Source organism: Chrysemys picta, chromosome 1, assembly GCF_011386835.1.
Source record: "Chrysemys picta bellii isolate R12L10 chromosome 1, ASM1138683v2, whole genome shotgun sequence".
Taxonomy (NCBI): Eukaryota; Metazoa; Chordata; order Testudines; family Emydidae; genus Chrysemys; species Chrysemys picta.
Window position 1 is genome coordinate 81,963,495 of NC_088791.1, and position 26,832 is coordinate 81,990,326.

At 42.6% G+C, this 26,832-nt stretch overlaps 1 long non-coding RNA gene across 1 annotated transcript; it reads right to left on the minus strand.

Moving 5' to 3' along the window:
- Positions 1–7,594: 7,594 nt before the first annotated feature.
- LOC101935388 (uncharacterized) lies at positions 7,595–26,214 on the minus strand. The gene is made up of 4 exons (XR_254616.5): positions 26,125–26,214; positions 11,049–13,559; positions 8,774–8,874; positions 7,595–7,720 (listed from the first exon to the last, which is right to left on the minus strand). It is a non-coding gene; the product is annotated as an uncharacterized LOC101935388 (long non-coding RNA).
- Positions 26,215–26,832: the final 618 nt, after the last annotated feature.

Here is a 26,832-nt window from a genome sequence, read left to right on the forward strand (position 1 = left end):
TAAATAAGCGTAACTCCCTTTGATTTCAATAGAGCTACACCAGCTGAGGACATGCCCTATCTCATCTAAGAGTCAGGTGACATGGTAGGTCATAGAACATAATTGAATCTAATGAGATGTTAGGAGTCAAGTTTAAGTTTTTTAAATTGCATGAAATTGTCCGTTATAAAAAAAATAGGGACAGAGAATTTTTTTAAAGACCTATTTAAAAAAATCCCATAATGAACTTTGTTGTTTCTTCTCCTTTGCTTGCACCTGTTGGTGCTCTAACAGCTCAAGTGTTTTTCTTCCTCACTGCAGACTTTAAAACAAGGCTCTACAGAACTCCCTGCTGGCGGCTGCTGCTGCTGCTGCAGCTGAGTAGACCCACTTTCCTTTCCATCTCCACTAGTCTGACCTTCAAATTGTGTCGCCCCCTTTTTAATCCCACAGTCTTTATTTCAGATCTTATAATAAGTCAACAGACAGTAAAAGAAAATTCCTGTGGGAGCAGAGCCTATGGTCCTATTATAAAAGCTTAAATTCCCCACCTGCTACTTGACCAGTGAAAAGCTTGGATTCACCACTCCATTCCAGATTATGTAAAAGTATTTAAATCCTGAGTGACAGTATTTCCTAAAACAGCTGTCAGGCTCTCCATTCGTGTGAGTGGAGGGGGGTTGTTGAAAATTGTCCTGTCATTCACTGCTTCAACAGAACAGCTGCCACCTTTTTAGTCCAGGTGAAGATAAACAAAAGAGTAATTTACAAATAATCAGCATTATATATATATATATATATATATATACTGTTTTAGATGTTGTTGTCTTTCCCTTTCTGTCTTTCTCCTACTATTTCTAGGCACCAGTGGCCTATTTGCTTATATCATCACAGAAGGCAATGGGGGGGGAGGGCACACTGGCTCTGTGAATTGTTCATTTGCCAACCCTACTCAGCTTAATATGTTTCCAGGCAGGAGATTAAACTAAAAAGGCGCTATCATGTTTGCAGTCAATCAAATATTTAACTATCCCCATTTATCTTACTTAAGTTGTACCATTGTCAGGTACTGCCACCCTTGGTGGCATTTCAAAATAAGCTGTTTATCAAAAGAAACAAGAGCCTGGGATTCAGTAAAACGAAGCCATTTGTTGTGACAATGGCTAGTATTCTACAGTATCTGTTCTCAAAAAACTGGACTCAGCACCCATTAGAGCCCATAGAGAGAACCTCACTGATTTCAATTATCGGGGGTAACCGTGTTAGTCTGTATCCACAAAAACAACAAGGAATCCGGTGGCACCTTAAAGACTAACAGATTTATTTGGGCATAAGCTTTCGTGGGTAAAAAACAAATTTGCAAATTTAACACCATTAACTTGGGCTTGAATAGGGACTGGGAGTGGCTGGCTCATTACGAAAGCAGCTTTGCCTCACCTCATCTATTATTGGGAGTGGACTACATCCACCCTGATTGAATTGGCCCTGTCAACACTGGTTCTCCACTTGTGAGGTAACTCCCTTCTCTTCATGTGTCATTATATAATCCCTGCATAATTTTCACTCCATGCATCTGAAGAAGTGGTTTTTTACCTACGAAAGCTTTTGCCCAAATAAATCTGTTAGTCTTTAAGGTGCCACCGGACTCCTTGTTGTTTTTACTGATTTCAATGGGATTTGAATCAGATCTGCCTATGTTTAAATTATACAGGTACTTAATGATTTGGATCTGTTCATGCACTGTATTATTTTTTGGGGAAAAAACAGAGAGGACCTGATTCTACTTCCACTGAAGTGGAAGTCAATTGGTTGAATTTCAGTAGGAGGTGGCTTCAGGCCCATGACGTGTTCAATAGTTTTCAACCTGTGGTCCGCAGACCCCTGGGCATCCGCAGACTATATCTAACGGGTCCATGAAAGTTTGTCGTTATCATAGGATTGTGGTTTTCAATCCCCTGTAGGTCTACAAACTATATCTAAGATTTTCAAAGGGGTCTGCACCTCCATTTGAAATTGTTTAGGGGTCCACAAATGAAAAAGGGTTGAAAACCACTATTCTGCATCAACCACAACTAATGTAAACTACGCTCTCTGTATTTAATTAAAACAAAGATGCATAATACATAAACAAATCTAAGTTGTCATATGACCTTATTGTCATCCTTGTACTCACTTCCCCTCATCTGGCCATCATTTATTTCTTCTATCTTGCATCTTTTGTAAAATTACATTGTAAGCTTATTGGGGCAGGGACAATGGGCCAGATTCCTGGCCCCTCGTTTGGCTGCTTTACACTATTCAGGCAGAGCAAAGCAGCCAGAAAGTTGCCCTAATGAGGCAGCTAGAGATTCCCCTGGCACAGAGGACTGTCCCAGTAGTGTGAAGCCACCGTAGCCAGCTCCACATCATTGCTCCCAGTCCTCCACCTTGGTTTAGGAACAGTCAGGAGCATGGCCAAAGCACTTTGCACTCTCATGATCCTCAGTCAGGGGAATGGTCTCTAGGGGACTGGCCCTCATAGTGTAACTTGCTGTCAGTCAAAGCAGCCAAAGGATTGGACCAAGGCCCAATTCAGCCCTTAGCCTGCCCCAGAACTGGGAGAGCAGAAAGGTAGCTTGGAGCCAGTTCTTCCCTCAGTCCTGCACTAAGTGCAATTGGGCCAGACTCAGGAATCTGGCCCAATCCTTCTGCTTCTCTGTAAAGTGCCCAGCACAGTTTGGGTGCTAAATATATCAGTACTGATAATAAATATTAGTATGGTGCCATGTGGCTGTCTCTCTCTCACTCACGCACTCACGCCACACCCATAGCTAAGCAGAGTTTTAACAGGAGAAGAGCTGGAGACTCCATGCCATCCATTAAGGACTTTGCTATTGATTTTACATGTAGATGGGAAGCAGCACAAAACATAAATGACAAATCTATTTTTCTTTCCATTTTTTCACAGACCCTCCCCTCTTTATAACTTGGTACAGTTACAAATGCCCCTAGCAAAAGGCCAGGCTCCTGCATTAAACACTCACAAGCAAAAAGGAAAAGGGCACCAGCAAACAAGAACTCTGATGCAATATAAATTAATCATCCCACTAAATCTTTTCTTTAATAAATTTATGTAGTTAATTCTTAACGGCTGAGAGAATTTTCATAATTCAAGCCGCTATATTTACCATTTACCTAATTAAATTTTGAATAACCAGTCTGTTCTTCTCTGAGATTCTGAATAGGTTGGTGGGCGACTTCGAAAATGATATTTTTTAAAAATGTGAACTTAACAGGTCCTGATACTGTGAGGGTCTCAGCATCTTCTGCCAGTGTAAAGCACCTTCACTGCTCACTGCTGTCAATGAGAGTTGAGGGCACTCAGCACTTTGCAGCATTGAACCCTATAATCTCTATTACATCCTTCCTACAGCCTATTAGAGTGTGGGAACAGTTCATCAGTGGAGGTTTCAATGATAAATACTTGTACATTTGGCAAATATACATGTATATAGTGATTAAAGACCCTTTTCCACCCCACAATTGCATTTTTATCCCTTACACATTCATTTCTAATTTTAGAATTATTGATTTAATACATTCAAGAGCTTTACGTGGGAAAGGAGAGGGGAATGCTCAATGGTTTCCACCATGTATCATTAATCATCCCCCACAGAATCTACTAACATTTCAGACTCTAATGAAGCAAGTACGAGGGCAGAGAAAAAGCTAAAATCTGATTTGGCCAGGGGATTTTTGTATGTTTAATCTGCTTGTTTGTATTCAAAAGGCCAAGATTCTTCTATAAATAAAAGGGAACCTGTAATTTTACTGTCTTCAACTAGTGCTGCAAATTGGTATGTTCTGAACATACATATGAGTCATTCTTCCTAGAGAGCCGGGAATTGGACTGTCCTGAGTGCCCTTCTCCCCCACTGACGTCAGGGAAGTTGAGGGCACCTTACACCTCATGGGATCAGACTCTGAATGCTCATTAATCCAACTGATATCTTAAATGGAATGAGCTTGGCAGTTTAAGGTCAGTCCCCAGTGGTCTGTGGTAACATTATCAGAAGAGCCATTTGTCTCAGGAGTGAACAAACATTGAAACCTATCGACCTTTCCCTTTCCAGAGTTCTTGCCAGCATTGGTAGCCTGGAAAAAAAGATTCTCATGTATAAGGGTTCTGCTAAAGTTATTCATTGTCAGCACATTGTGTGATATTGTGATAGGGCTGAGTGCCTGGTATGTAGCATTAACAGAAGAGGCAACAGCTCTAACCTGTTGAGCCTCAGGAAAAGCAAAAACATGTATTTAAGGTTTCTGAATCAGACAATTAAACCATCAAAGGCCTTTGGTAACTTTGAACCTGCTGACACTTGGCCTTACTGGCATGGCAGTGCACGCAGTATTACCCGGGACATGATGCTATACAATTTTGCTTCTTTAATTCCTTAATTCTGTCCTCCTGAACTATTTCTGACTTCAACGTATGCCAAGTTCAGAAAGAGTTCAGACTCATCACTTGCATGGGAGGATTGAAACCGTAGGGTTCCATTTCATGGAGCTGGTGCACTGGCACTGCAGGAGTAAGAAGAGATACTTAAAATTTGTGCCAGCCTGACATGTACACTCAGTGCTTCTCAAACCTGTAAGCTTTCCTCATCACAACAGAGAATTCTAACTCAATCTGCAACCTAGGGCAGCAAAAGGAAAAACATGGCATATTAAAAGGATGCTGTCAAAGTTGATAGGTCCAAAAGGTCACCTGCCTTTTTCCCCTTTCAGTACATTTGTTTGAAAAATCCACTTAACACTTATACTATGGTGGTGTTTTATTTCCTGAAATAAACAAGTCGGTTCTCTTCTATAAGCGTATCAATGCCAGGAACTACAATAGCCCAGTGTGCGTGCATGAAAAAGAAAGAAAAAATTCTAGGAAGGGAACAACTTTCCATTTCAGGCTTCCAAAAGGTTATTAAAAACAACTGTGAGAAAGAAGCAGGATTTTAAAAATTGTGAAAAATACCTTGACAGGTTTCTTTTCAAGTTTAAGTTACAGATCCAGTGCTCAACACAAGGCAACATGCCACTTTCCTACAAAGTTAAATTATTTTAGCTCTTGATTTATTTACACTTGGTAATGAAACAATATATCAAATAGTGTATGTGATCTAGTACAGTGCTTCTCAAACTTTTTTTTTCACGGACCACTTGAAAATTGCTGAGGTCTTGGCGGACTACTTAATGATGTTTCCAACTGTTGTTTGTATTGTTACTAACTATTCTAAAGCGCTTTGGATAAAAGTGCTATATAAAAAAATAATAATTAATGGTTTTTTTGTTCTACAAATAAAAGCATATTTTAATATCAGTAGTCTTACCTTTCTAATGTGATGGATGTGCCCTCTCCCCCGCACCATAGCAGCCACCAAGCTTGGGCTGGAAAGGAGGGAGGATCTCTCCCGCTCTCCCCCGCCGCGGCAGCCCCTGAGCTGGGGCTGGGAAGGAGGGGGTTCTCTCCACGGCAGCCACAGCCCTGGAGCTGGAGAAAGTTGCCTCTTTCTCTGGCCGCCGCAGCCCTGCATGTTCCAAATTCCCCCCACTCCCACTTCTCACCCCTCTGCCCCCTCCCACCTACCCCATATTCCCCCCAAGACCACCACCTCACCTTACATGTGCATCTTCTCCAGAGTCCAGGCACCTAATTAGTGGAACCATGCCTGCCTAGCTCCACTAATTAGGTGGGTGGCCCTTCATTCTCTCATGTGCAGCCACCCAGGCACTCACCTTAGAGGGAACTATCCATGGACCACCTGAATGGAGCTTGTGGACCACTGGTGGTTTGCGGACCACAGTTTGAGAACCTCTGATCTAATATATTAAAATGCATTGTATCCAAATGGGGAAAAACCTCCATTCATGGTAAGGGAAATGCTTGCTACGTTATGGAAGATGGAACCACTATCAGCAACTACCGTGTTTTGTTGATGCTTTAATAAAATAAAGTGAGTATTGTGGAGGTAGCATTTCATTCAATATCTGCCAGAGTATAGGAATGCAAAGAACTTTATTTGACCGAAATGGGGTTGACTGATTCATTAGCCTTTATTGCACTGAACTGGAAGTCCAGAGATCCAAATTCTATACCTAACTCTACTACTGACCTGCTGCGTGACCTTGGACAAGTCTCTTCAATTCTCTTTACCTCTGTTTTCCCCTATGTTAAAAAATGGGGGTGATAATTACCGTCTCGTGCAAAGCACTTTTGAACAAAATCCTGGCCCCATTGAAATTAATGACAAAGCTGCCAAAGACTTTATTGGAGTCAGGATTTCACCCTTTGAGACCTATGGATGAAAAGTTTAATTATTATTACTTAAAGACAAGTCAGTGGTTCATTCTTTAAAGGTGTGTGTGTGTTTGTTTGTTTTCAAGTGAATTTATTGCTTGCTTAAAACACTAGATTAGGAAGAGAAGAACTATCATATCGGAACAGACTAATTATATAATTTAATCTGCTAACTAGATACTGTCCACGGTCTATAACCAATGCTTCAAATGAAGGTGAACAATCCCTGTCATCAACGTAGACAACTTTACAAAGAATATTGTACCACAGGGGGAAAATATTCTTGGCCCTCGCAAGTAAATTTATGATGTGAAGCATGAGAATTAATAGCCCTTGTAATTTTATTCTAGTTAGTTAAACTGCTGTTCCTTTCTTATTTTTATACTTAGCTACCTCACAGGGTTGTGAGGGCTTAATTGTTGTTTATAAAACATGTGGAAAGCTTTATATAAAAGGGTGCATATAAGTGCAAATCATTTATTTAAAAAATGTCTAATCTTTCTTTGAATCTTATTGAGCCATTTGCTTAAAATATATCCTGTGGCACCAAATGTTACAGATTAATAATACAGTGAATTAAAATATGGTTTTCATTTATTGTTTACAAATGTGTTGTCTCTCAATTTAGTCAGTTGCTCCTTTTGCTTTTCCCAAGTACAGAGAAGTGCATGATTGACTCTATACAAATCGTATTTATTATTAATATCCACAATATTGATTCCTTCCCCCTAAAACCTAAGGAAACCCCTCCACGGGTGCTCCACAGGCGTTTAGATGTGCGCCTGAAGAGTGGGTAGGCCTTGTGGAGATGCTGATTCTTTGTACTGTTATGTCCCCAAGTCGCCCTAAAAGAGAACAGATGCAAGTTACTGCTAACTGAATCATCAAGGAACTCAACCACATGTATCTTTAAGCATGTGAATAGTCCCCTTGACTTCAATAGGCCTACGCATATGCCTAAAGTTACACACATGCAGCATTGGTAGCTAATTAAGGGAGGTTCCACACTGTGAAAGAGAGAAACATTGAAGAGTAAAGGGACTCTAGGGCCAAGGGAGCTGGGCTGTGGTGAACCTAGGACAGTATCCAGCACCTCCCAGGAGAATGACTTGGTTCTTAGGGAAACTATAGTATTTGGGAATGAACTCACAGGGCAGTCCACATAGTGCAAACCCTGCTAACCTAAGGAAAATAGCTGATGGAGGCTCTGACTTTCTTGTAGCTTTTGTCCCCTAAATGGATCAGGCTGGTCCCAAGTGATCACAAAGGATTTTAAAATACTAGTTCCTTAAACACATTCCTTTATTATTAAAAAAAGAAGTACATAGAGCTTCCTGAGTACTTTTGTCTTCCTGTAGGAAATCCCAGATTTTTGCCCCTTCTTTCTTTTTCTGAGTTGTCCTCTTGAATCTGTCAATATAATTTTTTGATTAGCATGAATTCACCCCTCCTTTTGGCTACATCTTCTTGGCATATACAGTAATTGAGACTCAGTGACCTTTCACACTACATCTACTGATCCTCTCAAAGAATCTACTGTATTATGTGGGTCAATGGAACAGCAGAAGTCTGAGTCAATGCGAGTCAGCATGTCTGATACAGTATAAACACTGCATAAACTCCTCCATGTAGCCAGCTTTATTTTGTATTAGTCAGAAAAGGTCAAGGTGAAATTGGAGTATGAATAAAATTGGTCAGTATTTGGAATCAGTCCCACTTGAGCTTGATTTCCTGTTTCTCAGGAGGAAAAAAACTCCCTTTTATTGTCTGGATAACAAGTTTTTTGAATGTTGACATACATGTAACACACAAATCTGACATACAGTAATTCTTTGAGTGTCTTGAGTAAAATTATCAATATGAGGCGACTCTTAACTGCACATGGTTGGCAATTGCTATAAATTCACCTTATAAATCTTAAGGCCAAAGCTTGTAGTCTTTGCATCTCTGTTTATATTGCAGTCTGTTTATTCTGTGACTTTCAAGCACAGGTATAACGGCTTCCTAGAAGAGCTGCTACCCAGCTGAAATTCAATTTGCAATCATATGTTTCTTCTCAGTAAATACCCACATGGGATTTAGGGCCAAGGTTTTCAGAACTGGCTGCTTCCAGTTACATGCATATTTAGGGATCTAAATATACAGACTTATTTTCAAAAGCTGAAGGTGCATATAGGAGTTGCAGGGTGCTTAGCACCTTTGCAAACCAAGCTTTTAATGCAACTGTAGTTGCATCTACATTCATCTGCTACAGAAAAAAACTATCACCCTTTGGAGGGGGTAGTTACATGCACTGTTGATTAAACTACTGGAAAGTAACTGATTTAGCATACATAAATAAATAAAAATATAAATAAAAGACCATTTCTTTACTTGCTATGTAAACTACCCCTTATTTTAATGGGAATTTGTCAAATTTAGAAATGTGATCTTCTTTCTTTCTCTAGCTCAGGAACATCTTACCATCTTAGAGCAAATCCCCAGGGAGGGACCCGGAAATACCAGCAGGTTCCCTTTGGAGAAGCAGAAGGGCAAAACCTCCATGCCCCAAGGATTCCAGGGTCCTGCAGGGAAAAGCAGCTGCATTAGTGTGCCAGTCTCTAGCAGGAGGCTCACAATGACTCACCGGTCACCCACACACAAACTTCCCTGCAGATGCAGAATGAGAGTAAGGGTCAATTTGAGTAGCATTAGCTGGCACCTGGATATACATTGGGCTCAGATAAAATCAAATTGGCATGGCTACTCTCCCAGCCCTGCCCCATTCTACCCCCAGCACACTCCATCACACATTATAAAGCTCCATTTTTGCATGCATGGAGTGCAGGGACTTCTGAATAGGGTGACCAGATGTCCCATTTTTAAAGGGACAGTCCCATATTTAAGTCCTCCTGCAGGTGCCCTGACTTTTTCTTTAAAATGGGCAAATTGTCCCATATTTTCTGTCTCCCCCCCAATCAGGTCCTGCTGGTCCTGCTGCTGGCTGGGTCCCTGCTCACCAGCCACCCACCCACTTCTGGTGAGTTGGAGGTGGGGGGTCCAGTGGCTGATGGGGGTGGGTGTGCAAGGCTGGTGGTGGGGCGAAGATGTAGTGCACGCGGCCAGTCACTCCCCCTGCCAGTCCATCAGCACAGCCCCCGCTGCATGCCAGCTTTCGGCCAGCAAGGCCCCACCCCCCGTCCCATTTCTTGCTGGCACTGGGTGTGTGCTGTGAGCTGTGGTGGCTGGTGAGTGTGGGCAAGCGCCAAGTGGCAGCCAGTTACATGTCGCCTCTACTGCCCACCTATCAGCCCTTTACATGGTCCCCACTCTTACTGTCCTCTTCGTGCTTTGCCCCTTCGCCCTCCCCAGCTCCTCCATATCCCCCCCGGCGGGCATGTCTCACTCCAGGCGCTGTGTGGAGAACCAGCCCCTGGTCGGAGCGCTCAGCTCACCAACAGCCTGGCCAGCAGGCGCCTTCCTTCCCCCACTGCCTCTGGCTGGGCTGGTGCCCCGGGAAAACCCAAGACCCTCTGGCCTGGGACACTGTCCAGGAGGAGCCAAGCCCTGCATGTGCCAAAGCCCCGCACAGCGCTGGCACGAGGAAACCTCTCCACCCTTCAGCTAAGCTCTGGAGTGGCAGGGGTGGGAGCAGGGGAAGTGATTTCCAGCCCGTTCATACCCTGAACGTACAGGCTCCACAGCAGACACATGGGCTTAGCACCTTCTTCATCCCCTTTGCCCTGGGTCCTGCCTTCAGGGAGCGCGGGGATGCTCCATCTCCTATGCACCCTCCTCTACTGAGCCACCTCTCTGGCTGGGTTTGCTGAAGCCCCTGCAGTCAGGTTCCCTGGGCTCTGGTCCACAATGCATCCTTAGGGCTTAACCCCTTCCTGTCCATGCTGTAGCCAGGGCACAGGAGGCAGCAGGGTTAGAGAGAGAAGAGCTCGGCAAAGACAAGGGCCAGGTCATCCCTTTCCCCCTTCTTCTCCCCTGCAGCTGGAAGCAGCTCCTGTCCCTTCCCTCCTGCACAGTGCCGAAAGGCTGCTGCTGGCCACATGCTGGTGTGAGCCCTGGCAGAAATTGGGGGGGGGGGGGCATGTGACCCTGCATGCCCCCTGCCCATGTGTTGCCTCAGGAAGACGTGGCAGGTACCAGGAAGGCGGGTGCATTCTGGGGGCCCAGCCAGGCATGGTGGGCAGAGAGCAGGGAGTCACCCCCCGTATGAGAGAGGTGTATGGGTGTGTGTGTCCTCTCCCTGTGTGTGGGTGGGGAGGGGGAAGGGGTGTGTGTGTCACTCCTCCCCATGTGATATGTAAGAAGGTAAATAAAAAGAATCCAGCTACACACTATTTCTTTTTAACAGGCGCTCAGTCAACTTGCTGTTAATTTGAACATTTGTACAACTGATTGCCATTGAACTCACTTGAATATGAGTAATTTTACCAGGTGTCCTGTATTCAGTATAGGGAAATATGGTCACCCTACTTCTGAAGGATTATGGAGACAGGAAAAAGAACAGGAGTACTTGTGGCACCTTAGAGACTAACAAATTTATTAGAGCATAAGCTTTCGTGGACTACAGCCCACTTCTTCGGATGCACGAAAGCTTATGCTCTAATAAATTTGTTAGTCTCTAAGGTGCCACAGGTACTCCTGTTCTTTTTGCGGATACAGACTAACACGGCTGCTACTCTGAAACCTGTCATTATGGAGACAGGGACACTCAAGTCATAGAGCTACTGCACCTTCTACTTACCCCTCTTTGTGCCCACCTCTCCAAAGCTGTCCACTGCTTTCTGCTCTCCAGTGCCCAGGTTAGTAGAGTTGAATATACTGACCTCTGATTGCAAAGTCTGGATGAGTCTTTCTCAGTTTTCCTTTAAAAAAATTCTTTAATACACTTTAAAACAAATATTTCTCCACAGTCCTGTGCTCTGGCAAGTCTCTGCTGTCTTACATCTTTTCAAGGGTGCAGCAAGTGCTGCTTCTGGCATGTGTCTCCAGTGCCACTTACTTTTTTAAAGGCATAATGCATATAAATACCATCAAGTGGGCTGTGGACTTACTCCCCCAGTACATCACTGCTCCTAGGTGGCAACATTTTCCCTAGGTCTTTTTCATTGTAAGTTTGTGAGGCTGTAAATTATGTCTTTCAGAGGCTAGGACTGGGTGTTCTTCTGGAACTAAGCCAGTTGGAGACAGACTGATGGAAGCCTTGATGAAAAGAAAACGAAGTTAACAAACATGAGGGATAAAAGGGATAGACATTTGAAATCTTTGACTACTCTCATTGACCTCTTACTCAACATTAATCTTCCGCCTATATTTACTGTAAGTAAATTGAAGAGCAAGCTCTGTGATTTCCTGCTGGAACCGCTGCCTCAACTCTGCTTTGTCACACTCCCACGGTGTGCTGGCATAGACTGATTGTGCTGAACAAAGACTAAAGGGCTTGTAGAAGGGAAAAGGAGGGGCCAGAATGATACCAGCACTATTCTTTGGACTGGCTAATTTGCCATAGGCATTGAGCATGCATGCAATGGCAGATGTTATGCTGAAGAAAATGTAATTAGTAGGACTCTGAATTATATTGGCCAAACAGCAAGATGCCCAGGACCTTGATTCAGATAAACATCCAGAAATGTGGCCATATAAGAGACATTCTTTGGTTTGAAAACCAGTGTGGAAATATCTTGAGAACAGGAGCTTAATGCGAGTTTTCTAGTTGTCCTGGATTGCAGCCTAGCCAGAAACACCACAAGAATAACCTTTGTTGCAGAATTCAGGTATTTCTGCTGCAAGCCTACATCTCAAAATCAGGAAAAACAGTTATATGAGAGGGGGTGGAAAACACTTTTCAAACTCTTCAAAAGAGATTTGTGCTCAGTTCAAGTTTTGGAGGAAGGTGCAGGCCGGTTATTTTATCTAAATAAACTGGTTTATTCATTCCTATCAATGAGACACTATTTGAAGATACTGGATAAATTCGACATAGAATTCATATGGACCAGAAGGCATATATGTTACTGGATTGGATAAAAAGAATTTCACTCCTAGATCTAGAGAGATATTTCCCTCCATCCAGAACTACAACTTAAACCTCTAAGATTTGTAGCTCCAAATAGCGCAGCGGATGCAGAATGCTAGAAGAAGACATGGAATATGGGTAACCCACAAGTGCAATGAAACAGCAGATTTATATATTTTAAACTGAATATGGCTAGTATTTCGCCAACTATCAACCAACTATAAGGTATTATGCCTTTAAAACACAGGCACTCAATGGGGTGCTATATAGAGGTTCATTACCCCAGCAGAAGTGTTTGGCAGCATTAGCTCTGAGGCAAGCACAGAACCCTCTCCTGCCCTGACCCAAGCGCTGAGGCACCCAGGGGGAGCATGACTGTTGTTGCACCCTTTCAAAGAGTGCAAGGCGCACTCCCCATCTAGGGCCAGCTCTGCTAGCAAGTGCAGGGAAGCAGTGGATGGACACACCTCTATCTTTGTCCTTCCGTCCCCCATGTGCGCCTTAGCTTGACTAGGAAAAAAGGCTGCAGTGGATATTGTGTTAAACAATTCCCGGTTAAAGTTCTGGGAGGCACCACCACCTATTTCAGTATCAAGATAAAGCCTTGGAGAAGGCAATGCTGCTGTGCATGCATCTAACATCATGTATTTTGGAGGTTCTCCAGGCACTGTCCCTGTGCAGGGTTGCTAGGAGAGGGAGAGGCTCTTTGTGTCCTTTCCCCACTCTCATGCACACCTACACATGGTAGATCACAATCTTGCCCTGCTTTAGCTGTGGTGCCAGGCACCCTGAGAATAAATGGTGGATAACGTATTGGCAGGCTGCCTGTTGTATACTTCCTGGCACCTCCATTACATAGCAGGAGTACTCAACACTTACCTTAGGAAAGGACTAGTTTTCCAATGTGTGAGAGAAGGAATATATTCCTTACACATCAAGAAAATGAAGATTCATCTTGACTAGTGTGGGACACATATTGGGGGTGAGGAAACGTTCATCAATTCTAATTTAGAACTTAGAGCAACAGTAACATTTTTGACGTGTTAACGGAGAGTTATAAAATACTAGCTTAAAAATAACAGAACGATAAATACATTCTGAAGCAAATGCGTTTCCATGTTGCCCTTCAGAAGTTTCAGAAACAGCAGTGATTTTTTTTCTTCCCTCTCCAAAGCCGGTCACAAGGCTCTTAATTGCATCGTTGCCATGGGATAACAAGATGATACAACGAGATAACTGCTGAGAGACACGGAGGGAAAAAATGACACATCAAGCTCACAAATCCAGATTTGAATGCTCTATGCAGATCCAAAATTGCAACCCGCTCTGTTCAAAGTTAAAGCAAAGCCACAAGTCTTTGAAGTGGTGTTCGTGATCTGACGTAAGATACTGGACTAAGGTACGGATACTGCAAATGTCAAGGGTCAGCTTAGCACCATGTATAATATGCATCAAAACTGAACTGTGTGTGTTTCTCATCTGCACCCCATTAATAAAACCCCAGAGTCCCTAGCCCAGAGCAAAACAACACCAGGCCCACTGAAGTGATTTTCCCAGCTCTGTACCAGAATTCATTTCTACACAGGTGAAGAACTTTAAAGAACAAGATTCTGAGCAGATCATAGAATCATAGAATCATAGAATATCAGAGTTGGAAGGGACCTCAAGAGGTCATCTAGTCCAACCCCCTGCTCAAAGCAGGACCAATTCCCAGCTAAATCATCCCAGCCAGGGCTTTGTCAAGCCGGGCCTTAAAAACCTCCAAGGAAGGAGACTCCACCACCTCCCTAGGTAACGCATTCCAGTGTTTCACCACCCTCCTAGTGAAATAGTTTTTCCTGATATCCAACCTGGACCTCCCCCACTGCAACTTGAGACCATTGCTCCTTGTTCTGTCATCTGCCATCTGATTCTTTCTGTAAAGCACCACACATGCAAATAGTGTTATGCGCAAATGTCTAACAGTCATTTAACTTCATTTATTTCAGTGTATAATCTTCCTTTTAGTGCCCTACCATTACTGTGTTCACCGAGGTGGGTTCCTGAGAGAAGATACTGCAGAGTATTCTCAGCATAAAAAGTAATTTCATCATATCGATGAACATCTGAATAATTGAACATTCAGTGAGCATTCTCATTAAGAGGTGGTGCTGACCTCCTGTGATAAAGATGACACTAGCCCTTCACGAGGGAGTCTGGACTTATGCTAACTGCATTTCCATGTATGGAAGTATAGAGTGCACAGGAAAAGATTGCCAGGAAATACCTTCTTCAAGATTAAACTAAATCAAAATCCTGTCTGCTTCAACTCCAATGTGCTTTGAGGGCACATTTTAAAGGTGAACCTGTGACTATTCATGAATATTCTGCTCTATATCTGAAATTTCCTAAAGATGTATAATGGGAAAATGTGTTTTCATTAACCAGATTATTTATTATACATAACTAACACATGGTGGGCAAATCCTGCTTTTACAAGTCATGGGATTTTACAAGTGTAACAGAGCAAAAATGTGGTCCAGGATTTCTACTGCTTATTTCATATATGTTTACTTTAAGACCTAAAGTTAATTGTGTATTTTTGTAGTGTGTAACTGATTTAAGAAAACTAAAACATGATGAAAAGTGTTGGGTTGACAGCACCAGAAACTGAATTTGTCTGTTTAAACAGAGACCATGTACCCCACCTGTGCCCCACTCAGGGGGCATATCATTTTTGTGATGAGGCTGACAAGAAGGTTGCCTGTAGAGCTGGTTCGGAATTTTTCAACAGAAAATGTCAGATTCATTGAAATATTGACCTTTTGTCAGAAAATGTTGATTCGTTAAAACCAAAACTGTTAATGGGGTTTGAGAAAACTTTCATCAGGAAAGGTTTCTCAGTTCCAAAACAGAATCTCTGGTCAAAACCAGAGACAGAGACCAAAACCCCAGAAGAGCTAAAAATCATGCGGTAGTGCACTCAGCTGGGATGTGGGAGACCCAGATTTGAATCCCTGCTCTGCTGGATTTAGAGCAGAGACTTGAACTCAGGTGAATAGCCTAATAGCCAGGCCATTGGCTCTTTTAAAAAGGCTCCAGAGGTGATCCTGGCAATTACATCCCAGTAAGTCTAGTCGCAGTATTAGGCAAATTGGTTGAAACTATGGTAAAGAACAGAATTACCAGACACATTGATGAACTTAATTTGTTGTGGGAGAGTCAACATGGTTTTTGCAAAGGGAAATCATGCCTCACCAATCTGATAGAATTATTTGAGGGAGTCAACAAGCATGTGGACAAGGGTGATCCAGTGGATATAGAGTTCTTAGATTTTCAGAAAGCCTTTGACAAGGTCCCTCACCAAAGGCTCTTAAGCAAAGTAAGCTGTCATGGGATAAGGGGGAAGGTCCTCTCATGGATCAGTAACTGGTTAAAAGATAGGAAATGAAGAGCAGGAATAAATGGTCAATTTTCAGAATGGAGAGAGGTAAATAGTGGTGTCCCCCAGTGGTCTGTACTGGGACCAGTACAGTTCGACAGATTTATAAATGATCTGGAAAAAGGGGTAAACAGTGAGGTGGCAAAAGTTGCAGATGATACAAAACTACTAAATATAGTTAAGTCGAAAGCAGACTGCGAAGAGTTACAAAGGGATCTCACAAAACTGAGTGATGGGGCAACAAAATGAATGGCAGATGAAACTCAATGTTCATAAATGCAAGAAAGGGATAGATAATAAGACAGAAAATATCATATTGCCGCTATATAAATCCATGGTACACAGGGCCGGCTCTGGCTTTTTTGCCGCCCCAAGCAAAAAAAAGCAAAAAAATCCCATGGGGCGGCTGGAGCGTGGGTGCAGGGGGGACTCCCGGCACTGCAGATGTGCCCCGGGCAGCGTGGGGGAGGGGGAGGGAATGTGGGGAGAGAGAGAAGGGGGGTGGCCAGGTCTTCCTTCAGCCGGGCACTCACCACACGGCCCCTCCCGCCACACCGCCTGCCGGGAGGGCTCCGCGCCGCTCCGGTCAGCGGGCAGGGAAGGACGCAGGCTGCCCTGCTGGGCTTGCTGCAGACCTGTAACCGGCTGGGGCAGACGGAGTGCGCAGCCCGCTCCCAGCAGAGTGCTCCCCTCCTCCACGCCGCCGCCCCCTACAGGGCGGCCAGAGCGGCAAAGCAAAAAAAAAAAAAGGATTAGAGGGAAGCCACCCCTTAGAATCTGCCACCCCAAGCACGAGCTTGCTCGGCTGGTGCCTGGAGCCGGCCCTGATGGTACACGCACTTCTTGAGTACTGTGTGCAGATCTCATCAGCCCATCTCAAAAAAAAAGATATATTGGAATTGGAAAAGGTACAGAAAAGGGCAACCAAATTGATTAGGGGTATGGAACAGCTTCCATATGAGGAAAGATTAATAAAGACAGGGACTTTTCAACTTGGAAAAGAGACGACTAAGGGGGGCTATTATAGAGGTCTATAAAATCATGACTGGTGCAGAGAAAGTAAATAAGGAAGTGTTATTTACTCCATAACACAAGAACTAGGGGCAACCAAATAAAATTAATAGGCAGCAGGTTTAAAACAAACAAAAGAAGGATCTCTTTATATAATTCACAATCAACCTGTGGAACTCCTTGCCAGAGGATGTCGTGAGGGCAAGACTATAACAGGGTTCAAAAAAGAACTACATATGTCCATGGAGGATAGATCCATCAATGGCTATTAGCTAGGATGGGAAGGGATGGTATCCCTAGCCTCTGTTTGCCAGAAGCTGGGAGTGGACGACAGGGGATAGATCACTTGATGATTATCTAGTCTGTTCTTTTCCTCTGAAGCACCTGGCATTGGCCACTGTCGGAAGACAGGATACCAGGCTAGATAGTCTGGCCCAGTATGGCTGTTCTTATGTTCTTAAAATATTAATGGGATGGGAAAAACGTTTCCCATCCAGCTCTATTTGCCAGACTGTAGTAGTTACTGTGTCCACTGGTCCACTAGAAACCAGATGGGGATCATGAACTCATTTCACATAGTCCACTAAACAGCTGTTAGATTGTCTGTCATTGCCCTCTGCTCACCCCCATAAACATTCATGTTATATTTATTTCTTTAGATTTTTTTAAAATGTAAGACACAGACACACCCAGGCTTTATTGACTTTGTACAACTAGGGTTAGATTCACTGATAAACTCCAGCCACTTTGTACTACTAAGATGATGCAAAGCAGCTATTAACCTGGCTTAAACCAGTGAATCTGGTCTTTAATTTTCCGGAGTAGTACACAAAGGACTGCCCATCTCACTAAAGAGATCTATTGAAAACAAGACCCCTTATGACTGCTATGTAGATCAGTGGCTCTCAACCTTTCCAGACTACTATACCCCTTTCAGGAGTCTGATTTGTCTTGAGTACCCCCAAATTACACTTCACTTAAAAACTACTTGCTTACAAAATCAGACATAAGAAAAGTGTCCCAGCACACTATTACTGAAAAATTGCATATTTTCTCATTTTTACCATATAATTATAAAAAAATCAATTGGAGTATAAATATTGTACTTACATTTCAGTGTCTAGTATGTACAGCAGTATAAACAAGTCATTGTCCGTATGAAATTTTAGCTTGTACTGACTTCACTAATGCTTTTTATGTAGCCTGTTGTAAAACTAGGCAAATATCTATACATACCCCTGCTTGAGAACCACTGATGTAGAAGACATAGCAATCAAGCTCACACCCTCCACCATCCCCTCTCCAAATGCCTGGGGAAATAGAAAGGATTTGCAGCACATCAAGGAGTTAATAACTTTGGGGTTGGGGCCAGTAAATTCAAAGAAAGGGTCCCTCATGGAGACTGCCTGTAATGTGATGGGTACCTAGCAGCTTGCCCCTACTTTCTGGTTTAGCCTATTCATAGTCATCAGCTAATCTTAATTTTAGGGTCTGATTGTGCTCCCTAATTAGAGTGAACACCCACCCTTTATTTTAAGATGTATTCCATTGTATAAAATGGTACTTTTCAGTTTTAAAACATTTCATTGTACACTTGAAAGCAGTAGAAATATACACTTATGGGGGAAAACAGGATATGCTAAAGGAAATGGTGTTTCCCTAGAATGTCCTTAAATAAAGAGTTGTCCCTTATTTTTCACATGGTTTTCCCTTATTTCCAGCCAACATCAGTGGTCACCCTATTCCTTATGGGGGTGGTGTGGTCACACTGCACCCAGGGGATCTCAGAGAGATTGGGCCTCATGCGTGCCCCTCCTCAAGCTCCCCAGCATTCCATTATGACGGTGCAGCCTGCTTCCCTCAGCATTCCTGGCCAGTGCTGTGGGCCGCTGCAGAGAAGAGAGTGTGGGCTGTGTTCTGTCTCTTCCCTGCCCCCTTTCTGGTGATTTAGAGCCCTGGAGTACAAGAAGGGAACAACCCATCCCTTGCACCGATGGTATAAAGGGAAAGGGAAAGGGAAAGGAAAAGGAAGGCTCCTTGTGCCCTACCCCTACAAGTGCATGTGTGCAAGGGCTACTTTCCCTGGCCCTCCCTAAAATGAGGTTAATTTCAAAGATATTGGAATACTAAATCTACCATGAAATAATTCCTTAGCCTGATTGTTAAAAATTATGTGAAAACTCAAGTGAAAGTCTGGGCCTATTCAGGCTTTGTACTTAGGTCCATATGGTTGGCAGATTCAGATGCAATCTATGACACTAATCTGTTACATGCAGCATGATTTTATCATCAATTTCTTGTTAGAGAAAACTAGTGTAAGAAGGGAAAATCCAATTAAGGCACTGGACTGGGAGTCAGCAGATCAGGGCTTTATTCCAGGGCCCAGTCTCAGACTGCCTCAGTGACCCTCAGCAAGCCTCGAGCTCTCTCTGCCTACATTTCCCTGTTCCTAAAAGGGGAATGATACCTACCTATCTCAGAAAGACACAGTGAAGCTTCTTTCATTGGGGGTTATAAAGGGCTTTCAGATCCTTGGATAGAAGGTAGAAGTGCCAAGTTTTTTAAACAACCCGATTTTCGTAGCTCATAGAAACATTTACAGAGAATAGTTACTTAAAAATCAACCTTTAACTGCTACATCTTCAAATACAGTATTTAACAACTGTAATATCCTATGGCCTGATGGGCCCTGGCAATCCAGGCCAGCAGTGAAGTCCCTTGGCAGGCCACTGTCTGCTGCAATACATTTTAAAACAGACTTTGGGTTACTCTACTTGCACTGGGGTTGGCTCAGCCTACAGTATCCCTCCTGATCAAGAGGCAGAAATGCAGTGTAAAACCACCATTGTTTTCTACCTCCTTTCTCATGCACTGATCCCTGCTCTGGTGCTTCTGGGGGAACCTACACCTGTGTCCCTCTCTGAATGTAAATTCTGTCAGATGGTTTATTCACCAAAAATCTGGTTTGTTTTGTAACACATCTAAACTGTGTTTATTCCTTTCCCTGTGGAAATTTGGAGAGCCAGTTCCAGCCAGAACATACACTGGTGTTGTTTTACCAGTTCTGTTGGTGGATAATTTTCCCATGTTTTTCTGGAGGAAGAGGGAAAAAATCTTAGATTGCATTTCCTTCAGATTGTAAAAGTAGAGGAAAATATTTCTCTTGCTGCAGCCATCCCATATCCTTTCAGTGCATGAGGAGGATAATTAGAGTCTTGATTTCTTGCCTGATGGGGAATCAACAGAAGCAGAGGGGTTTTGTTTTTTTAAAACACAGGACAGATCAGACTTACCAGATAATGTAGATGTCGGATTGATTGGAATTTCAAGGAATATATTATGAATATGACCTATTCATCCTTATTTTGACCTGATGTTTTCTGAAGAGGGGTTTGGCTTTGCTCAGCTACACTAAGAAAAGCAATCAAAGCAAAATAAATTAGTAGAAAATCCAAATAAAAGCCTCTGCTAAAAGATGCTGACAGCTGTGTAGTCAAGGGGGAGTACAAGGTGCCAGGCAGCTCTCCCTAAAAGCAATAAAGGCCCAATTCACATACAGAGTGAAACATAGAAAAGCTACAAAGGGCAGCTGGTAGATCTAAAGCAGAGCCTCTCAACTGGAGGAGTGCCAGCAGGAAACAGGTAGTAGTACCATTCTGATTGTACTAGGTGGAATGGTTAGTCCAGACTGCCATTTCTATGATATGCAGTGTGGTTGTAGATGTGTTGGACCCAGGTTACATTGGTCTACAATTTTTGAGACGTCGTCTGCTTCAGAGATAAAATGTGCTATTTATTATGTATTTTGATGTGCTGAATTCAAATATGACAATTAAAACAACTGATTGGCTACTGTTTCTAAGATATTTATGTTTTTACATTTTATGTCTATGTATATTGTGTAGATAGGAGAGTTTTAATCATAAATTGTAAACCTAGGTCTTTTCATGTGTTTATGGTTGCTTTACATGATAATATTTCACCTGTCCTGTTTATGTAACACTTTAAAAATCAGCAAAAGGGTTATATAAATAAAATTTATTATGAAACAAAAGGCAAAAAACGATTATGTACATAGTTTAGTCCTATTCAGTATCTACTCGGCGCTTCTTGGCTTGTCTCTTGTATTCATTAAATGGAGCATCTCTTGTCACTGTCCAGCAATAGTCTGTAAGCATTGATGGGCTCCATTTGCCCTGATAGCGTTTCTCCATTGTTGCAATGTCCTGGTGAAATCGCTCGCCGTGCTCGTCGCTCACTGCTCTGTAGTTCGGTGGAAAAAAATCTAGACGAGAGTGCAAAAAATGTATCTTTAGTGACATGTTGCAACCAAGGCTTTTGTATGCCTTGAGGAGGTTTTCCACCAACAACCTGTAGTTGTCAGCCTTGTTGTTTCCGAGAAAATTTATTGCCAGTAACTGGAAGGCTTTCCATGCCGTCTTTTCCTTGCCACGCAGTGCATGGTCAAATGCATCATCTCGAAGAAGTTCATGAATCTGAGGACCAACAAAGACACCTTCCTTTATCTTAGCTTCAGTTAATCTTGGAAATTTTCCACGAGGTACTTGAAAGCTGCTTGTGTTTTGTCAATGGCCTTGACAAAGTTCTTCATCAGACCCAGCTTGATGTGTAAGGGTGGTAACAAAATCTTCCTTGACTCAACAAGTGGTGGATGCTGAACACTTTTCCTCCCAGGCTCCAATGACTGTCAGAATGGCCAATCTTTCTTGATGTAGTGGGAATCTCTTGCACGACTATCCCATTCGCAGAGAAAACAGCAGTACTTTGTGTATCCAGTCTGCAGACCAAGCAAGAGAGCAACAACCTTCAAATCGCCACAAAGCTGCCACTGATGTTGGTCATAGTTTATGCACCTCAAAAGTTGTTTCATGTTGTTATAAGTTTCCTTCATATGGACTGCATGACCAACTGGAATTGATGGCAAAACATTGCCATTATGCAGTAAAACAGCTTTAAGACTTGTCTTCGACGAATCAATGAATAGTCTCCACTCATCTGGATCGTGAATGATGTTGAGGGCTGCCATCACACCATCGATGTTGTTGCAGGCTACAAGATCACCTTCCATGAAGAAGAATGGGACAAGATCCTTTTGACGGTCACGGAACATGGAAACCCTAACATCACCTGCCAGGAGATTCCACTGCTGTAGTCTGGAGCCCAACAGCTCTGCCTTACTCTTGGGTAGTTCCAAATCCCTGACAAGGTCATTCAGTTCACCTTGTGTTATGAGGTGTGGTTCAGAGGAGGAGGATGGGAGAAAATGTGGGTCCTGTGACATTGATGGTTAGGACCAGAAGTTTCATCCTCTTCCTCGTCTGACTCAAGTGAGAATGATTTTGGTGCATCAGGAACCGGCAGTCCTTCTCCGTGGGGTACTGGGCGTATAGCTGATGGAATGTTTGGATAATGCACAGTCCACTTTTTCTTCTTTGACACACCTTTCACAACTGGAGGCACCATGCAGAAGTAACAATTGCTGGTATGATCTGTTGGCTCTCTCCAAATCATTGGCACTGCAAAGGGCATAGATTTCCTTTCCCTGTTCAACCACTGGCGAAGATTTGTTGCACAAGTGTTGCAGCATATGTGTGGGGCCCACCTCTTGTCCTGATCTCCAATTTTGCAGCCAAAATAAAGGTGATAGGCTTTCTTAACCATAGTGGTTATACTGTGCTTTTGTGATGCAAAAGTCACTTCACCACAAACATAGCAGAAGTTATCTGCACTGTTCACACAAGTACGAGGCATCTCTGCTCCTTTTGGCTAAACAGAAATGTGTCCCTTTGCAAAATCAAACACTGACAAATAAGAGAGCACGACACTGTATGATTTCTAGAGCTGATATAGGGCAATTTGTTCAGCAGAGTGATGTAAGCTTCGTTATGATTCCATCATCCATGACTTCTAGGAATAACATGATGCAATTCATAGAATGTATGACGCAATACCAGCTTCAGATTGCATCATTCATTGTTTTGCCTAAAAAGCAAGTACTGTCCAAACCCAGTCATAGATTTATTCATAGATCCAGTCAAAGATGTATTTTAGTCATTTCTGGTTTAAATTGAGATCCCTTCCCTTTATAACTCACTTATCCTCCGCCATTCCCAAGTCAAGGGTCGTATATACTGACCCAATAGTATATCTTGAAAACTAGAGCCAATCAACAATTTTAAGCATCATTTTCGTTCTCAGTGACCCAGAATTAGTAAAGTTTGACTACATTTATCTCAGAAGCATTTTGGCTGTAGAGCAGTGATTAGACAGACAAGGTGGGTGAGTAATATCTTTCGGACCAACAGAAGTTGGTCCAATAAAAGATATTACCTCACCCACCTTGTATATCTATGATAAACATAAAAAAGCAGCTATGATTTGGACCTGCGTATTTTTGCAAAGTGTCCCCCTAGCAACAATTCTATTAAAGATAAGACCCTATTGAAATCAATAGATGTTTACCATTCACTTCACTGAGCTTAGGATTTCATCCAAGGCATCAAGACAAAGAATAACAGATTTAAATTATTTATATGCAGTGCCAAAGACGTATTACGTACTTTACAGAGCAAATCAAGAAAGCATAACATGGTCCCTGTCTCAAAGGTAACAGCCTAATTTTAGACACTACACAGCATCTGAGTGTAACACACAAGGGTGGGAATGGGTAAGATGTATGTCACATACTGAATGGAGAATATAGCCAGAGCTCAAATAAGTAAGTTTTAGTATCATATCCTTGGTGACAGCAATATAGTCCAACTTATTTTTAATATAAATTTCAGTCCTTTCAGTTCTGATTACAAATATTGAAATGAAAAAAAAACCTAGTAAGAAATAATGTCCAATACATTTTATTTACAGTTTCTTATAAATAGCTGATAACATGGTAGGTCCTTGGAAAATTAGGACTTGTCATGTACCAAAAATGTTTAAAGTCAAGTGGGCTGGATACAGACCTGGAACTGAAGAATCCCCTTAGCTCTGCCTTTGCCTCCCTGCATGGCCTGGAGCCAGTAACTTCACCTCCTTTTCTTAGGCCTGGTCTACACTAGGACGTTCGGTCGATATAACTATATCACTCCTGGGTTTGAAAAATCCACACCCCTGAGTGATGCAATTAAATGGACCTAACCCCTGCTGTAGACGGCGCTAGGTCACAGGAGAATGCTCCCATTGGCCTAACAACCACCTATCAGGGAGGTAGATTTCCTACCCCGATGACAGAACCCTGCCCATTGGCATAGGTAGTATCGTCACTGAAGCACTACAGCTGCACCGTTTTAAGTGTAGACAAGCCCTTAGTTTCTTTACATGTATGGAGGATAACTTTTGCCTCACAAGACTGTAGCAACGATTGATTGGTTAATGTTTGTCTGGTGCTTTGAAGATGTAAAGCGCTACATGCTATGAATTATTACTGCAAACAAGGCTGGCCATTCACTGGCTTGGTTGTGGAAATACAGGGGACTGGCGGCACTATCCATGAGATTTCTTTCTGATTCACGTGGCACAGCCTCCTCCCTCTGAAAGTGCAAGTGGTTTCTTTTATTGGAACCATCATAATAAGACAAAATTATTCCAACAACAGCCTGGTTGACATACAGACTTGTCCAAAATCAATGGTACTATTTGCCCTTTGGATCCTTTACAGAGAGACCCAATGAACTCACTTTTACTGCGGGATGGTCAAGAAAATAAAGAAACCGAGTCCTTAAACTACCAAACATTTGCCTTTGCATGACTGAACGTATTTTGGGGAAGCAAAAGGAGGTTCCGCTTTCAATGCCGTTTTGACCCTTATGCAACTGCTGCTTTGCAGCTGCCCTCTCTTTTTAATGTCTTCCCCTCAGTGGTTTGGCTGAAAGCAGAAAGTGTAGTGATGGATAAAAGCTCTCACACAGGGAAAAAAAGTAATCTAAACATTTTCAAAGCTCAGAAGAGGGTTGAGGCTTGTGTGAACGGTAGACAAGGGTTCGCTTTAGGTCCTGGTGACTTCAAAACCAGTTGGCCTCCTTCTAGGTGTAACCAAAACAAAACCTGAAAGAGGCACATTAAGTTCAGTTCCACTGAAAACGGAGGGTGAGGGGAAAATGGAAAAGGACAACACTGGATGGTAGAGCATGAATGATTCTAAGAGAAAATTCCAGTTGAAAGTATTATAAATGAAAAGCTAAGCCAGCTGTGTTATTTAATGGTGGGGAGCAGATCCTGTGCAGGCACAGTGACTGCTTTTCATAAGTTTTCTTATGATACTTACGCATTCCGTTCAAACAGATAGTTCACACCACTATTCAAAGTCCCATTTAAAGTCAATAGAGAGCCATACAAAAGTTGATTTTGCTTTGCAATAGGTTTGGCCATGTCTTTTCTTCATCTGCCTCTTGCGGTTTCATGTGCTTTGAATTCTGATGAGGTATTAGATTCCAATTAACCCAAGAATGAAAAATTAGAAGAATTTGACACTCAGTTTCAGCTACTTTTGAACCTCCAAAACCCTTTGGCTCCTGAAAGGCCCCATGAACACCCTTCAAGAGACATCTTCTGAGGGGGGGGGGGGGGAAGCCCCAAACACCTTGCAAACCTCTCTCTCTTTTTCCAGGGAAGAGGTGTGATTGGCTGCCACCCTGTCCCCCCTGCAATTTGAGGGGTTAGCAAGGTCAGTTTGCTCCCCCTCAATCCACAAATCTTGTCCAGATTCTCCACCCTGCTCTATTCCCTTTATGCCACACCAGCACCCAAGAAGCAGAAATTGGCCACACCTCCCCAGCCAGAAATTCCCTCTGCATAAGGGAAGCCTTGAGCTGGTATAGCTGTCTCCTCTGACAACCCCACACACACATCAGTGAAGTGTAAGTTTTATCAGTGGGTGAGAATATATGGGAATCCAGCCATATGAATGGGTCAGGTCTTTCAGGTGGTATAAATTAGCATAGCTCCATTGATTTCAATAGCACTACACCAATTTATAACGGTGAGACTGGACTACTTTCTGCCTAGGTTTGTGGAATTTACATGCTAAGGTGGCTAGAAGAAGGTGTAAGCTATCTTCCAAGTTTATGTGACACGCCACTGAATCTGGGGCTGTGTGTCTGAAGACACGGGAAGAATTATAGCCAGAGAAGTGACAATCACTACACTTAAGATTCAAACTACTTTCCATTATAACCCCTGACTTTCAGATGCTCAGACGTCATGAAACAATTGCCTTGGGGTTGGTCTCTACCCATAAAGGTAAAAAGTCATTTTTTGAACATTTGAGCTGCTTTTGCTATTTGAACAAGAGTTAATAAAAATACAAGTTTCCTGCTGATAAAGAGTACTATAAAGGCTTAATTGGAACAGACTTACAGCTGAAATGGCTGAGGTGTGAAAGTTGTCATGTGTATCTAACAATACTCCTTCGTCCCCTGAATTGCAATTTAGGAAGATCAGGATGCTGTTTGAAAAGAGAAATGTTTAGAATGAAGGTATGCTGACAAAATAAGCAACACAAATAACAAGGAAAAGAGTTTTTACAATGTAGTAGCCAAGTTGATCCAAGATGGGCACCTGAGGCTTGGACCCTGAACCCACATTTGGTCACTTAAATCAGTGGTTTAACACAACACAAAGCACCTACCACCTCCCCCCACAGCCAATGTCTAGATCTATAAATATAGATTAGCATCACTGTCACAGTGACTGTTATGGCAGTGAAATAGTGGAAAGCAATGAAAAATATTGGGACAAGCGACATGTATCAAAGGCTGCAGAACCTTTTCAATTATATTTCTTATAGTATATTATATAATTAGAGACTTTGTGTCTCCCCCTTGAGCATTACTAAGTTTTTAAATACATAAGCTGCTATTTCTCAAGTAATGCATATAATTCACTGAAAGTATTCAGCAGCCTTTGATATACAAAATGCTTCCCTGAATATTTTTAAATTAACTCCCCCAAAAACTGTTCATGCAATAATTAGGTTGTATGGTTAATCAAAAATCAGGAAATGTGCAATCTTAACTATGGTAATACTCCTATACAGGAGGGCACATTCATTTTCTGATCTGATCT